This window comes from Tenrec ecaudatus, chromosome 17, assembly GCF_050624435.1.
Source record: "Tenrec ecaudatus isolate mTenEca1 chromosome 17, mTenEca1.hap1, whole genome shotgun sequence".
NCBI lineage: Eukaryota > Metazoa > Chordata > Mammalia > Afrosoricida > Tenrecidae > Tenrec > Tenrec ecaudatus.
The window spans coordinates 79,183,594-79,197,810 of NC_134546.1; the positions used below are offsets into that span (position 1 = coordinate 79,183,594).

Below are 14,217 nucleotides of genomic sequence, written 5' to 3' on the forward strand. Positions count from 1 at the left end.
GAAATCATCCCAGATTTGTGGTCTCTGGATTAACAGACTAAATAAAATGTGGTCTTCTGTGATGTCTTCAAAAGCCACCAAGCTGTATGTAAAGATGGATAAAAAACAATGAGCATGTTAAGTGATATGTTCTTGAATGAAAAGATAGAAAAGGAAGTTAGTGGTGTCCCTCTTAAAATAAATAATATCTTCAAAAAGATCTGTTGCAGAAGCAGGACATCCAGAATGCTCATTGGAAGTTAAGAGACAGGTTTTTTAAAAAATAATTTTATTGGGTTTCGTACAATTCTTATCACAAACCTATCTTGGATAATGGAGCAGTGAGCTAATTTCTGGGTCAGTACTATGAAAGTATGAGTAATTTCACTGGAGAAAGACGAAGTTTCTATGCCCACACATAGTTACAGTGCAAGAAACCTCCGGGGCAGTTCTACCCACAACTTTAAAGTTACTCTGTGTTGGAATCATTGCTTTTTTTTTTTAAGCTGATCAATTTGTATTTATTTTAACATTTTACTAAATAAAGCCAAATAAAATCTGTTGGCCTCATGGTGTTGGGTTTGAGGCAGGGGAGGGCAGGGGGTGGGTGGCCTCTGTCCTCTTTGGCCCACACACTGCTGCCCCTCCCATGACTGCAGCTGCACAAGGCTTCCTGAGAAGTCCACATCCCCAAACCAAGAGAGAGGGGTATACGAGGGGTTTTTACAAACATTAATTATAAAAAAGAGCTATAGGTCGTTGGGACGGGGAAGCAGCCCCAAACGGGCTGGGGCAGGGGGAGGCTGGAACCCAATGGGGGAGTAGCAGCATGGGTGAACCTCAGGCCCCACCACAGATGGCCCTGCCCCAGCCCTCCCCATGGAGACCATAAATAACTTAATAGCAATGTCCTTGGCAGGGGCAGCTCCCGGCATGCAGTGGTGCAGCTGAGCCAGGCAAGCGCAGTCCCAGCCCTGGGGGATCACAAGATACCCCAAGGCTGCTTCAGGGCAGTGTGGTACTTGAGGGCAGAGGACCCATAGCGGCGGGACAGGTCCTGGTGGAATTCCTCCTTCAGGGTCCGCAAGCAGTGGCGGTAGGTGGGGTTGGAGCGGAAGCGGGAGATGCCCAGGCTGGGCACGTGGGGCACGTGAATGGTAAACGCTTCCGGCAGGACCAGGAACTCATATTCCTAAGCATCCAGCTCCTCCATGTGGGCCACCTTGTTCCAGCCAAAGCCCACAAAGCGAGCATTGTAGCGGGGACAGTCACGCGGCAGCACCACGTAAGGCTCGTAGTGCGCTGCCCACTGCACTGGGTACGGGGCCTGCGCCACCCTCCAGCGGGCGTACTCCGGGGGCGCATGACCCTGGGGCCGCACGTCGCACCTGAAGGTGAAGAGAGCGCCAGCATCCAGCAGGGCCAGCAGCTCAACCTCGGAGTAGGGAAGCGGAGGCGGTAGTGCAGGCTCTCGAAGGGCGCCTCCCCAGCTCCTGATGCTCAAGGGAGGCCCTGAGGGAGTCGTAGAGGGAGTGGACCGGCAGGAAGTCGATGTCGCTGAGGAAGACGTGGGACGTGAGGGCCTGGGCCAAGGCCACGTTGCGCAGATGGTTGACCGGGTAGAGGGGCCTCTCCGGGTACACCATGTGGTAGGCCACGTTGCGCCACACCGAGAGCACCGGTGAGTCCTCCACAAAGTGCAGGAACTGCTGGGCCTCGGCGTCGGCCAGGTCAGTTGCACAGGACTTCCAGCATCTGCAACCGGTCCATGGAGAGCTGGGCCACCAGGGTGATGTCGTGGCGCCTGGGTGGTGACAGCTCAAAAGGCAGGGATGTGAGGTGCGCGCGGGCCGCAGTGAGCCGCGGCTGCTAGAACTCAAAGCAGGCTGCGTCCTCATCTAGCTGTGCCAGGGCGAGCTGCAGCTGCGCAGCCTGAGGTGGGGCTGGCTCGGGCACCCAATCAGTTCTCTGCACAGTAGCAGGTTCCCGTCATACTCCAGGAAGGTCAAGTGGAGGTTGCGGAAGAGTTCCACATGCTTGTTTTTCACCCGGAACTTCTTTGGTGAGTTGCAGGGCATCACCTTCAGGTCTGACGCCTCAAAGTAGCAGTGCTCAGCCAGCGTGTGGTCAGACAGCTGCATGTCCCAGGTGCAGGGCAGCAGCAGCAGCCCTGGGTGATCCTTGAGGACAGCATTGAAGATGCCCTGGTGAGCCAAAGAGGTGGCCGACAGGGTGAGGAGCACTCTTCTCGCAGTTGCTTCCACATCTGCTCCCAGCCAGCCTGCCGAAGCCCGTCTAGTCTCAGGAGGATGACGCCTGTGTTAAATCCATACCCAAGGCGGGCTAGGGCCTGTGGTTCTTCCAGAGCTTGCCCAGATACCAGTCACTCTGGTTCTCCACAAGACCAATCATCTGCTTGTCAGAAAGTGAGCAAAAAATGCCCAGAGCTCCGCGATGTCAGAAGCAAAGGTGACGTCTGTGTTGGGGACAATGACCCGGGCCAGGTCAGAGGGCAGGGCACCGGGCAGCACTGGTTTCAAGAGCCCATAGAGGCCAGAGTAGTGGGTGTTGGGGATCCAGGAGACCTGGGACTGGAACTCATCAGCATTGTAGAAGCTGACTCGGATGGCAGGTATCATCCACTAGTGGAAGTGTCTCCAGGATGTTCCTGGCCACCGCGCCCGTCACCAAGTGGAGGCGCAGGGCGTTTCTCCTTTAGAAGAGTAGGGATTTGACCGGGGTGACCACATCCCCGCTGGAGTTATAGCCTGCACATACGATGGCCACATGCAAAAGCTCGCACTTGGGCAGCAGCGACCACCGTGGGACACAGGCTGAGCGGTGGTGGTCCCACGGCAGGGCTCCGTCTAGCACAGCAGGACCTCGCAGTCGCCCTTAGTTCAGGTCCAGGCCAAGCAGGTAGAAGCCGAGCAGCAGCAGCAGTGCAGCGGCCCCCAGGGCGAGGTGCACACCTCCAGGCTGTGGGCTCCAGCACGGGCCCTTGGGAGCCGGCAGGGAAAGCTGGGGGCCAGCCCTGAGCAGTGCGGCCCGAAGGGGTCCCCCCGTCCTGGCCTCCGCACCGCCTCGCCACACTCACCTGCTCCTGCGGCCCGACTGGCCCAGCGGTCCCTCCCGGAATTATTTCTATGGCAGTGAGTTTGTATCTTTTGTTTTTGGTCTCTTGGAAGAAGTACAGGACAAATGCTATTAAAAAGCAATGATAATGACGTATCATCCTCAATTCATGGGACATGTTATGAATGGGATCCTCTGAAGAAAGAGACACAATTGTTTGTTTTTTTAAAAAAGTTCAAGAAAAATAAACCACCTTTAGTGGCTGTGTTTTTAATAATAGCACAATAATTGTGTTAATTATGTAAGGCAAGGTAAAGAAACTGCAAGCCTAGGAAGGATTTCATCTGTTGTATAAAGGGACATTACCAGTGAGAAATGTTTCTGCAGGGCTTTTTATCAACATAAATAAATATGAGGAAAAGGAATTTCGGCTTATTGACCAATTGGACACATTTCAATCACACTCATTCTTTTGATGAAGCCATGAGAGGATACGTCCAACAGTGTAAGAGCCAAATCTGCCATCTTTAAAAATCTAAAGAAAATATTTCAGTGCCTGATGGAATAAAGAAAACTGTAGTGAAGAAGCAATGGTGACTCTGGACGAGCTAAGAATTCATGTCCTCTGGTAGACCTTTATATCTGGACTCTACTCAGGAAGTTTATGGCACATTTCAAAAAACCAAGGCCCAGTCTGGTATGCTGATACCTTATATAACAAGCCTCAAGGCACATAAGGAAGACCATCACAGTTATCCAGTGCTTGGAACCACATATGCATTTGATAGCAATAGACTGCTTCAGAAAGCTCCATCCCTTGTTGCCCGCCCATCACACTTTTACCTTATAATCTAACCTCAGGTTTCCAGTGATTCCTATCTGACCTTACTCTGTGTAATGCAAATACCCTAGGTTTCTGTAGCACTCACCATTTTGTAGTACAGCATCAGGAAGTCAAATCGATGCACTCTCTAAATAAAAAGCAGAGACACTAGGAAATTTGGATTCAGGTGAATGAATTTGGTTCACAACCATTCGGAAGTTCAAATCCTTGTGATGCTTAAGTGTGCAAGACAGCAGTCCCAGGTTTCTGGCTCCCTAGACTGGACTGTATTTTGTTATGTGTGGCCAATCTGCAACCTGAAACTGAAGAGGAGTGATCATTTAGGTATGTCAGGTTGTTGGCCTGCACTTCTTGCCCTAAGGAGTGACCACCCCGTGCCCCTGAGCTGAAGATTAGGATTCAAACTGATGTATTTGTTTTAAAGACAGAGCCCACGCTATCCAAATAGAGTCCATTCTTCTCTTCCTCAGGTCCCCTTCATTGACATTCATGTAATAGAAGCAGGTATTTCCTAGTCTCAGAGGATGAATGGATTCCAGGTGTTCCTGAAAGGCAATTATGACCCTGGATTACTGTACAGCCTTGGGAGTTCAATGCTTAAGTTGAGTGTTGACCTAGGTTTTGAAAGGTTGACTTCGAAGAGGAACCCACACACTTTAATTCGTTATCAAAATAGGTGAATTTTCAGGAAGAATCTGTTTTCAAGCCAAGTCAGTAAACTTATTGCTACAATATTCTTATGCTAGTTTTATTGCTATAAAAACATTTACCATGTACTTTAAAATTTTACAGAATTATGAGGTGTGATCAATTATTTCAGTGCTGAAACTATCTGTGTACCTTTCTACCAACAATTTCTTCCCCTTTACATGTTTTTATCCTTTCCCCTGATTATCTCACTATAACACCCACATCTCACCCATAGTTTTGGAAATCTAGGGAGAGATAAAAAGCTAGTATCTTGGCACCACTTGTGAAACTTGCTCGACCAGGAGCCTGGAGATGTAGTAACACAAAACGAATGTGATGGGAAGAGGCTAAGCTGTGATAAAGTAGAGAGATATTAGCCTGACGTCGCTAGTCGGATATCCTGGTTTGATGTCATTGACATTGCCCTTTTCAACCCCCAGAGAGTTTCTTAGTCAGGGAGTTGTGAAGTGGCAGTTATTTGTCAGTGGTGTATGTTTGTGACCCTATAAAACCAGTATGCAAGTCAGGTTACTAGAAAAATACACAATTTATCTTTGACTCTGTCATATCTAGTCGTTATAAATATTTGGAATATAAGGCTCACCATTCCCCTAGGTATTAAGTCCAGGTTTCAATCTCAGAGCTCTGAGGCAGGCTGGTTAAAGAACAAAGTTGGACGTACTAGATCAACATTCTTTCTTTAAAAAAAATCATTTTATTATGGACTCATACAACTCTTATCACAATCTGTACATACATCCATTGTGTAAAGCACATTTATACATTTGCTGTCCTCATTATTCTCAAAACATTTGCTCTCCACCCAAGCCTCTGGCATCAGATCCTCATTTTTCCCCTCCCTGCCCACCCGCCCCTCCCTCAGGAACCCTTGATAATTTATAAATTATAATTTTGTCATAACTTGCTTTGTCCCATGTCTCCCTTCACCCACTTTTCTGTTGTCTGCCCCCCAGGAAGGAGGTCACATGTAGATCCTTGAAATCAGTTCCCCCTTTCCAACCCACCCTCTCAATTCCCTCCCAGTATTGCCATTCACACCACTGGTCCTGAGGTGATCATCCGCCCTGGATTCCCTGTGTTTCCAGTTTCCATCTGTACCAGTGTACATCATCTCATCTAGCCAGGCTTGCAAGCCCATTTGTAGGCCACTGGACATCCCCTTACAGAAGGGTCTTTGGGAGGAGACGGGCCAGTCAGGGTGCAATGTAGAAACAATGAAAAATAGAACTTTTCTCTAGTTCCAAAAACCTTCCTCTCACCCCCCTCCACTGTCATGATCTGAATCCTACCTTGACCAACATTCTTAATCTAAGTTTGAGTAATTTTAACTCCTTCCAGAAAAAGTTAGTTTATGAAAAAAAATCCCCAAAAAACACCCCATATGGTGATAGTAAGTCAGGAGATCTACAGCTACTTTGCATTGGATGAATCAGGGGAACAACAGCTCTTTACAGTGTTGGAAAGATATTACATTGAGGAAGAAAGCTAATGGTACCCAGCTATCAAAAGACATAGCATCTGTTGTGTTAAAACCTCGAAGATAAACAAGTGGCCATCTAGTTCAGAAGCAACAAAAGCCCTCAAGGATGAAACACATCAGCCTGTGTGACCACGAGTTGTCGAAGGGATCAGGTATCAAGCATCATGGAACAAAAAAAAAACTCATATCCTTGTAAATGTGGGTGAGTACAGAGGGGACTCTCAAAGCCCATCAGTAGCCAACCGGACACTCCCTTACTGAAGGGTTGTGGGGGGGGGAGATGAGCCAGTCAGGGTGCATGGTAGCAACGATGAAACATATAACTTTCTTCAAGTTTTTAAATGCTTCCTGCCCCCACTATCATGATCCCAATCCTACCTTACAAATCTGGCTAGACCAAAGGATGTACATTCGTACAGATAGCAACTGGAAACAGGGAATCCAGGACAGACGATTCCTTCAGGACCAGTGATGAGAGTGGCAATGCCTGGAGGGTGGAGGGAATGTGAGGTAGAAAGGGGGAACTGATTACAAGAATCTACGTATAGCCACCTCCCTAGAGTATGGATAGCAAAGAGGGCGGGGGGAAACATCAGACAGTGTAACATGACAAAATAATAATTTATGAATTATGAAGGGTTCATGAGGTAGGAGGTAGTGGGGAAGGAGGGGGAAATGAGCAGCCGATATTAAGGGCTCAAGTAGAAGGCAAGTGTTTTGAGAATGGTGATGGCAACCAATGAACATATGTGCTTGTAATGTGGTTGTGATAAGAATTGCATGAGCCTCAAGCAAAATGATATATTTTTAAAAGATTATTACCTTGAGGATTGGGTTCACCTGACTAAAACATGCTATTGTCAATGGCTTCCTCTGCATGTGAAAGGTGGGCAATGAATTAGGCAGACAGAAGAATAATCAATGTGGTTGAGTTGTGGTTCTGGCCAAGAACACCCCAAGTACCATTAATAGCCATGGTACAAACAAGTCTGTCTTGGCAGAAGCAATATCAGAGAAGTAATATCAGAGGACTGCTTAGCGGTAAAGATGGTGAAAGTTCGTATAATATACTTTGTACAAGTTATCAAGAGAACAGTCCCAGGAGTAGGACATTAAGTTGGGTAAAGTAGAGGGGCAGTGAAAAATAGAATCCCTCTATTAAATGGACTAACAAATGACTGCAACAATGGGTTCATCCTAAATTGTGAGGTTGGCACAGGAGAGTGCTGTGATTTGTTCTGTTGTGCCTCGGTCCCCGTGAGATGGAACTGACTCCATGACAGCTAATATGACAAGAGCCCCAGAAACCACAAATAAACACCCAAGACATGCACAAAGACATGCTATTGTGCTAGTTATGTTTACGAAGTTATTTCTCTTATTAAAAGAGGGAAGAGGTTTCTTTAGTTAAAAAAAAGGAACGAACAAGGTGACAACAAAATCAGTGAGGACTTCCTACCCCTCATTATACCATTCTTTTGGAAACGAGCTGAAGGCACTTCTCTAAGCTCCACACAGGATGCCATACGACAGAGCGTTTTCATGATTGTGGGCTGTAGTGTAAGGACAGCACACAGTCATCGGTTGCAAGTGACATTTTGTCTTTCAAGGGAAGTGTAAATCATATAGGCCTCTACATTGAGGGGTCAGCTGGAAGATCACAGGATCCAGCAGAACAAGAGACTATTGATAGTTGAGTGGGTTTCAGGCTGCTTAAAAGGTCTATGAGCAATTGAATCAAAATAAAATTTCATGAGACCCTTCCAGCCTAATTGTAAGAGAAATAAAAATTAAAGATTCTGGCATCTAGAGACCAGATTATTCACATAGGATGAATAAACACTTCCCCCCCCTGTTTTGTTTAAGTTATTGGGCTCACATATAAAAGTAGTTTTGAAAGAACCCTTACTAATACTTTCTAGGAGATGAGGAATAACCTGTTTTCAGTGTCCCTGTTGGCCTCACCTGCGACCTTAGGCTGCTCCTGTTGCAAAAGGTGGATAGACTGGCATCAGGTGAGTCTATGTCAACTTTCTCGTCGCCACTTGGGAGAACGACCAGGAGGCCCATTTGGGCAACTGGCTGGAGATGCTGCGATGGGCACATGCGCCTTGGGCACCTCCATTAGGAGCCCTGTCCCCTTCCTCTGGGATCGAGTGGGGACTTATTTTTCTCGTTGCCACTTGGGAGGTCAACTGGAAGGTCCTGTTAGGGCAGCAATAGATTGCAGGGAGGGAGCTGCTGTGCTCCATAGGAAACCCCGACAAAGAACCGGTTGTCTACCAACAGATTAGCACCACGATCCCCAACAACACGAGGTGCGTGACAGGTGAGCAAGGGAGCTGCCACCTTTCTGGTCCCAGCGCACAGTGGGGACTCACATCCACAGACAGCCACAGCCCAGGCCGACAGGGTTGGAGGTTATCCAAGCCCAATGGAGGCTCCCTGGTGGTGTCCTGTCCTTCCTGCAGTTTAAGAATCTTTCTGTCTTAATCCCACAGATGGCAGCTTCGCCCCATTGGCCCCTCAACTAAGCCCAGACTCCCAATGGAAACCTAAGGTTCCTCTCCTTCTGAACAAGGTTACCATAGAAACAACACATCCCCATTAGGGTAAAACTAATCTGTCTCAAGACGGTCTAAACCCAGCTCACGTATCCCATTAGTGGGCGAATCATCCAATGTTTGGTGAATTCTGCTTCACAGAAATAAAAAGAGCTGACATCAAAGGAACAAAAAGTGAAGTCGCTGTGAATGGTTGGCCGCAACAAGCCAGTTATCCCTGTGTTAACTTTTCTGATACCTACTGCTTAAAACTCAAAAGGTCAATAGGATCATGAGGCCCCGCTTTCACGGTCTGTATTCGTACTGAAAATCAAGATCCATCGAGCTTTTGCCCTTCTGTTTCACAAGAGTTTCTGTCCTCCCTGAGCTCGCCTTAGGACACCTGCGTTACATTTTCCAGGTGTACCGTCCCAGTCAAACAACCCACCTGACCCCGCTAAGTCCCTGTCTGCCCAGGGAGAGGCCCCAAGGAGGCTGCAGCTATGGCTCAGAGGAAGCACAGTAAGAAATGTCAGCGAAGGAGCAAGGAGACCTACTTTGTGTATGTGCATAAGGTGCTCAAGTAGGTCCACGCAGACTCTAGCATCTCGTCCAGGGTCATGGGCATCGTGAACTTGTTGACCAATGACATCTTCGTGCATATCACCCACTAGGCATCTCAACTCCATATTCCAAACTACTTGACCATCACGACCTGGGACATCCAGACAGCTGTGCACCTGCTACTACCTGGACAGCAGGCCAAGCGTGCCATGGTTGAGAGTACCAAGGCTATGGCCCACCACACCAGCGCCAAGTAAATTGTCCTTCAGCCTCACAACGTTCAAAACCCACGGGCCCGTTTCAGGGCCACTTCCGTTACCATCCCAGAGAAAGAAGTCAAACAGGTTGGCACTACCTAGTGTTTGGTTTGCTTGTTTCGCTTTGGTTTTTGACTCATGCATCGTTTATTTAGTTGGATAGTTTTCATGATGGAGACCTTCTTTTCTTTTTGAATACACTTTGTGACACTTAATGCACATATCCCACAATTCAACCATTCAACCATATCAAGAAGAACTGTACAATGAATACAACAATCAATTTCACAACATTGTCTTTTTTTCCCACCATGATTAAATCGCCTTTAAAATGACTTCTGTCATCACCATTAGTTCTAGTGCTCAGTTCCCTCCTTCCTTCATTCGTTGCTCCCCAAAGCCGCTTCCTTTCCCCAACTCAGACACCACCCACCCCAACCCCAACTGGATATCCCCTACAAACCCTCCCATCATTTCTTATCTGTAGGCATCCACTCCTGTGTTTCACAAACTGAGAAACCCAACAGAAACGATAACGAACAAACAAATTTTATTGGGAAGGAAAAACAAAACATAGTAATATATAGATAAAAAATATAAACATAAAGAAAAAAGCCCACCATCAATATTTAAAGCCAGAGAGGACGTTTCTGTCACGGACCAGCAAGAGATCTTGCACCTAGAACAGACTCTGGTCGGGTCCAGAGGTAGGTCAGCAGAAAAAGACCCCGGGGCTCACCTTTGATCTGAGGAGGCGCAAGGAGTCTCGGGAGGAGGCGCCGTTGTGTGGAAGGAAACAAGGGAGGGGGGTTAGGAGACCCGCAAAGAGAGTATCAGGGAACTCCGAAGGCCCAAACCCCAGCCGGGATCCCCTTTATCCAACAGTGTCTCCCACCATGAACCCCAACCAATCCGAAAGCGGGGAAATAGGACCAGCCTTGGGGACACCCGCCCACCTCTCACCAAGAGAAGCGCTGGCACGGTTCCTGGGGGAGAGAAAGGTCGCTTGCACCCTAGTCAGCTGGACTGCTGTGTGCAGCAGGCCCCCCCCTAAAATAGCCTCTGCCCCCTCTCATGTCCCTGAGCCCAGAGCCTCCCACCTGGGAGCGCCCGCAACAAAGTGCTCAGGCTGTGGGCGCTTCTCTGGCACCTCAAGCAGAGAATGGACAGTAGGAGCCTCGCTGTGAACTGGAGTTCAGAATAAGACACCTCTACTTCTGGCCCTTTCTGGGCGTGACCCGGGGTGGGAGGAGCTGGCGGGGTCAGGGAGGAGTAGGGTCTCTGGCTTCACTTCCTCTCAAGGCAGCTCTTGCCCCGCCCATTTCTGCTGCTGCACAATACAGGTGCCTGGTGGGGGTGGGCGGGGCCTGGCGGGCCTGGGGCGTGGCTCGGGGAGGAGCCAGGAAGAGGCGGTCCCCTCCAAAGGGCCCACACCTGTGGCTGAGACTGCAGCTGCAAAGACTCAGTCCTCAGACCACAGCCCACACCAGGCCCAGCGAGCCCTGGACGTGATCTGAGCTCAGGCAGGATGTCAGCCTCTGGGGTGGCGTGGAGCAGCAGGAGAAAAACCGAGAAGAAACCTGCCGCTTGGGAAGAAGCGAAATTGTTGGCGGGCTCCATGGCAGTCATGAATGACATGCGAAGACAGGGAACTTTGTGTGATGTGACTCTCATGGATCAGGAAAGAGAGATCCCTACTCATCGTGTGGTCCTGGCTGCAGCCAGCGCAGTATTTAATGTCATGTTCACAACTGACATGCTGGAATCAAAGTCCTTTGACGTAGAACTCAAAGATGCCGACCTGACATGATTGAACACCTGGTGGAATATGCTTACACTGTTAGGATCTCTGTGAATAGCAACAACGTGCAGTCTCTGTTGGATGCCGCACACCAGTACCAGATTCAGCCTGTGAAGAACATGTGTGTTGATTTTTTGAAGGGCAAGTGGATGCTTCAAACTGTCTTGGTCTAAGCGTTCTAGCAGCACGTCTAGACTGTCCTGAATTGAAAGCCACGCAGACGCCTTTATTCACCAGCATTTCACTGACGTTTACAAAACTGAGGAGTTTCTCCAACTTGATGCTCAGCGAGCAACACGTCTGCTCAACCAGGACCCCTGGCTGTGAGCGCAGAGGAGCAGGTTTTTGATGCTGCTGTCAGGGGACTGAGACATGATGCACCGAATCGCCAGCCTTTTATGGTGGGTGTCCTCGCTAACGTCAGATTTCCTCTCATCTCCAAGAATTTCTGATGTAAAACCGTCCCAGCTGACCCCCTCATTGAAGACAACCCTGAGTGCCTTAAGATGGTGATGAGTGGAATGAGAGAGCATCTACTGTCTCCTGAGGATCGGAAAGAACTGGCAGATGGAAGAAGGCCTCGAAGACCACAGTCCTGTAGATATGTAACCCAAAGTTAGAAAAAGGTGCATATTCTACACGATCCTGCAGTGAGAATATAACTGCAGAAATCTCATTTGATGCGTGTTATGCTCTTTAAAATGAGCTGTGTTGATATCTATTTTGTATATTTAACCATGCGTTTTTGGTCTTCAAGTAGAACAATTTAAATAACTGAAGAATTGATCCTTGACTTTCCAAAAAGTCTCATTCAATAAAGTATGTTATTCCCTGAAGCCAGAATTATTAGAATTCTATCACAATATGTATTCCGAATTTATATTAAATGCGCCAACCCCTCCCTTATTTTTGTTATAAAACTTTGTCTTTTGGAATATTTTGCCATTTACTAGGACCTATCTATATATTTTTCATAATAATTATTTCTAATATAATGATTGCAGAGGCAGCTTTTGTTAGAAATCATTTATCTTGCCTGAACCAAAGTGAACATTAGCTTATAGTCTGATGTAGTAGACTACTTAGTATACAGGATTGTTTAGTAATTATTTTTAAATGTTTGTACTTGGCATTTTTGAGAAATGTTGGAATGATATTAGCTATTAATCAATGAGACCCACCCATAGGTGCCCTATACCTGTCAGGAATGGTGGCTTATTATTATTATTCAATTGATCTTCAGGAAACATTTTCAGTAGTAACATGTAATTATCCAGAATTAAGCCAATCTACTTTTTTTGAGCTAATAAACTTATACACTATTATCTCTACATATTCCTTGAATATAAATGATGACAGGAGGAAAATGTGTATTAATTTGTGGATGAAAATGACAGAATAGAAAATATTAATCTTTTTTCTGAATATTGCCAGGAAATGACCTCTTGACTCTCTATTTTAAAGGTAAATCATACCATTCTGAGGAGGCCAGGGAAGACAGAACTTTTAATTTATGAGAGTAGGATAATTGAGTTTCAAATAGTTCACTGAGAAATGTAATTAAAAGGTAAAAAGTTTTCTTTTTCCCCACAACTTTTGGAAGACTATGATCCTGAGAGAAGGAGAAGGAGGGTATGTTGCACAGAAATTATATTAACTGTTGTGCATTTCAAGGAAGGTTCAGCATTACCATTGCTGTTCTAATTGGAAAATTCTCCTCTAGAGATGACAGACTATTTCTTGTGCTCCTCCTTTTAAGTGGGGCTTCTTCTTTTGGTTTGATATCTCTGCATAATGTAGGTGATGGGTTCCGTGGTCCTTTGTGCACACTGTAGTTTGACAAAATGGCAGGCCATTCTTAGGCCTGGCACACTCTTGATAGATGTTTATGTAGAAAACCTAGTTTTTAAATTTATTTTCCCTCTTACAATATGTATAGATATTTGGGATATATTTCTTCTATTGATTACATTGAATTGGGTATTTCTCAACCTACTGACATTCACATATGAGACAACTTCCAATTCTGTTTAAAACCCATGGTTCTTTCCTTTTCTGGGAATTTTGTTACATACCCTGAAATCGTTTAAGACTTTTGTCTACACTTTCTATTTATTATACATTCTATAATGAATGTTGGATTTAGAGTGTGAACATGACAATGGTACTTTCATTTTCGTATTCTAACTAGGACCAACAACTCTGTTTTTTTTTTCAATAGAATGTGAACACATGTTCTCTTATAAACTGTTATAATTAATAGTGTGATAGAGAAGACAGTTTTCATATGTTGAAATATACTATGTGGTTCATTTTGCATAAGCATTAATATAAATGAGAGAGAGGTGTAATACTAAAAAAAGAAATGAAAATAATGAAGTCATCTTTATGAACATCACAGAAAGCATGTTCTCCCTTTATTTCCTGCTTAATATAGGCTAATTTCCTGTTAATAGAGGTTACTGCTTCTTAGCCCAGATTAGGTGGGTGATAGAATTGAGATGGAAAAATCCTTGCTTACAGTTAAACCTTATACATGCCAATTAAACGTTTTTGTAAACTGTGTTTCTCTACATATTTGTAAATGATGATGTAGCAATCCCTGGTGACACAAAGTTCAAGATCGTGGGTGCTATTGGAAAGGTGAGCAGGTACCACCCACCAGCTGGTCCCTTGCACAATAAAACTGACAGTCTGTGTTCAAAAAGATTACAGTTTAGAGATCCCTATGGGGGCATTCCAGTCTCTATAAAGAGTGACCGTTACTCAAAATGGATGGTACATATACAAAACAACATGTCAGTGATGCAGTCTGGAGTCTCCTTAACAGATATTAAACACATGTTTCTTCCTGGTGCTCCTAATCTGAATTCTAGTCCTAGTCAACTGTTTTTGGATAATGGCACTCCATTTCCAGAACTATGTGTCCTGCACACTTCTATTGGACAAACTACAGAGATTTG

General features: G+C 46.1%; 1 pseudogene; it reads right to left on the reverse strand.

Annotated features, from left to right (window-relative positions):
• Window positions 1–961: 961 nt before the first annotated feature.
• LOC142430531 (xylosyl- and glucuronyltransferase LARGE2 pseudogene) lies at window positions 962–8,159 on the reverse strand (annotated as a pseudogene).
• Window positions 8,160–14,217: the final 6,058 nt, after the last annotated feature.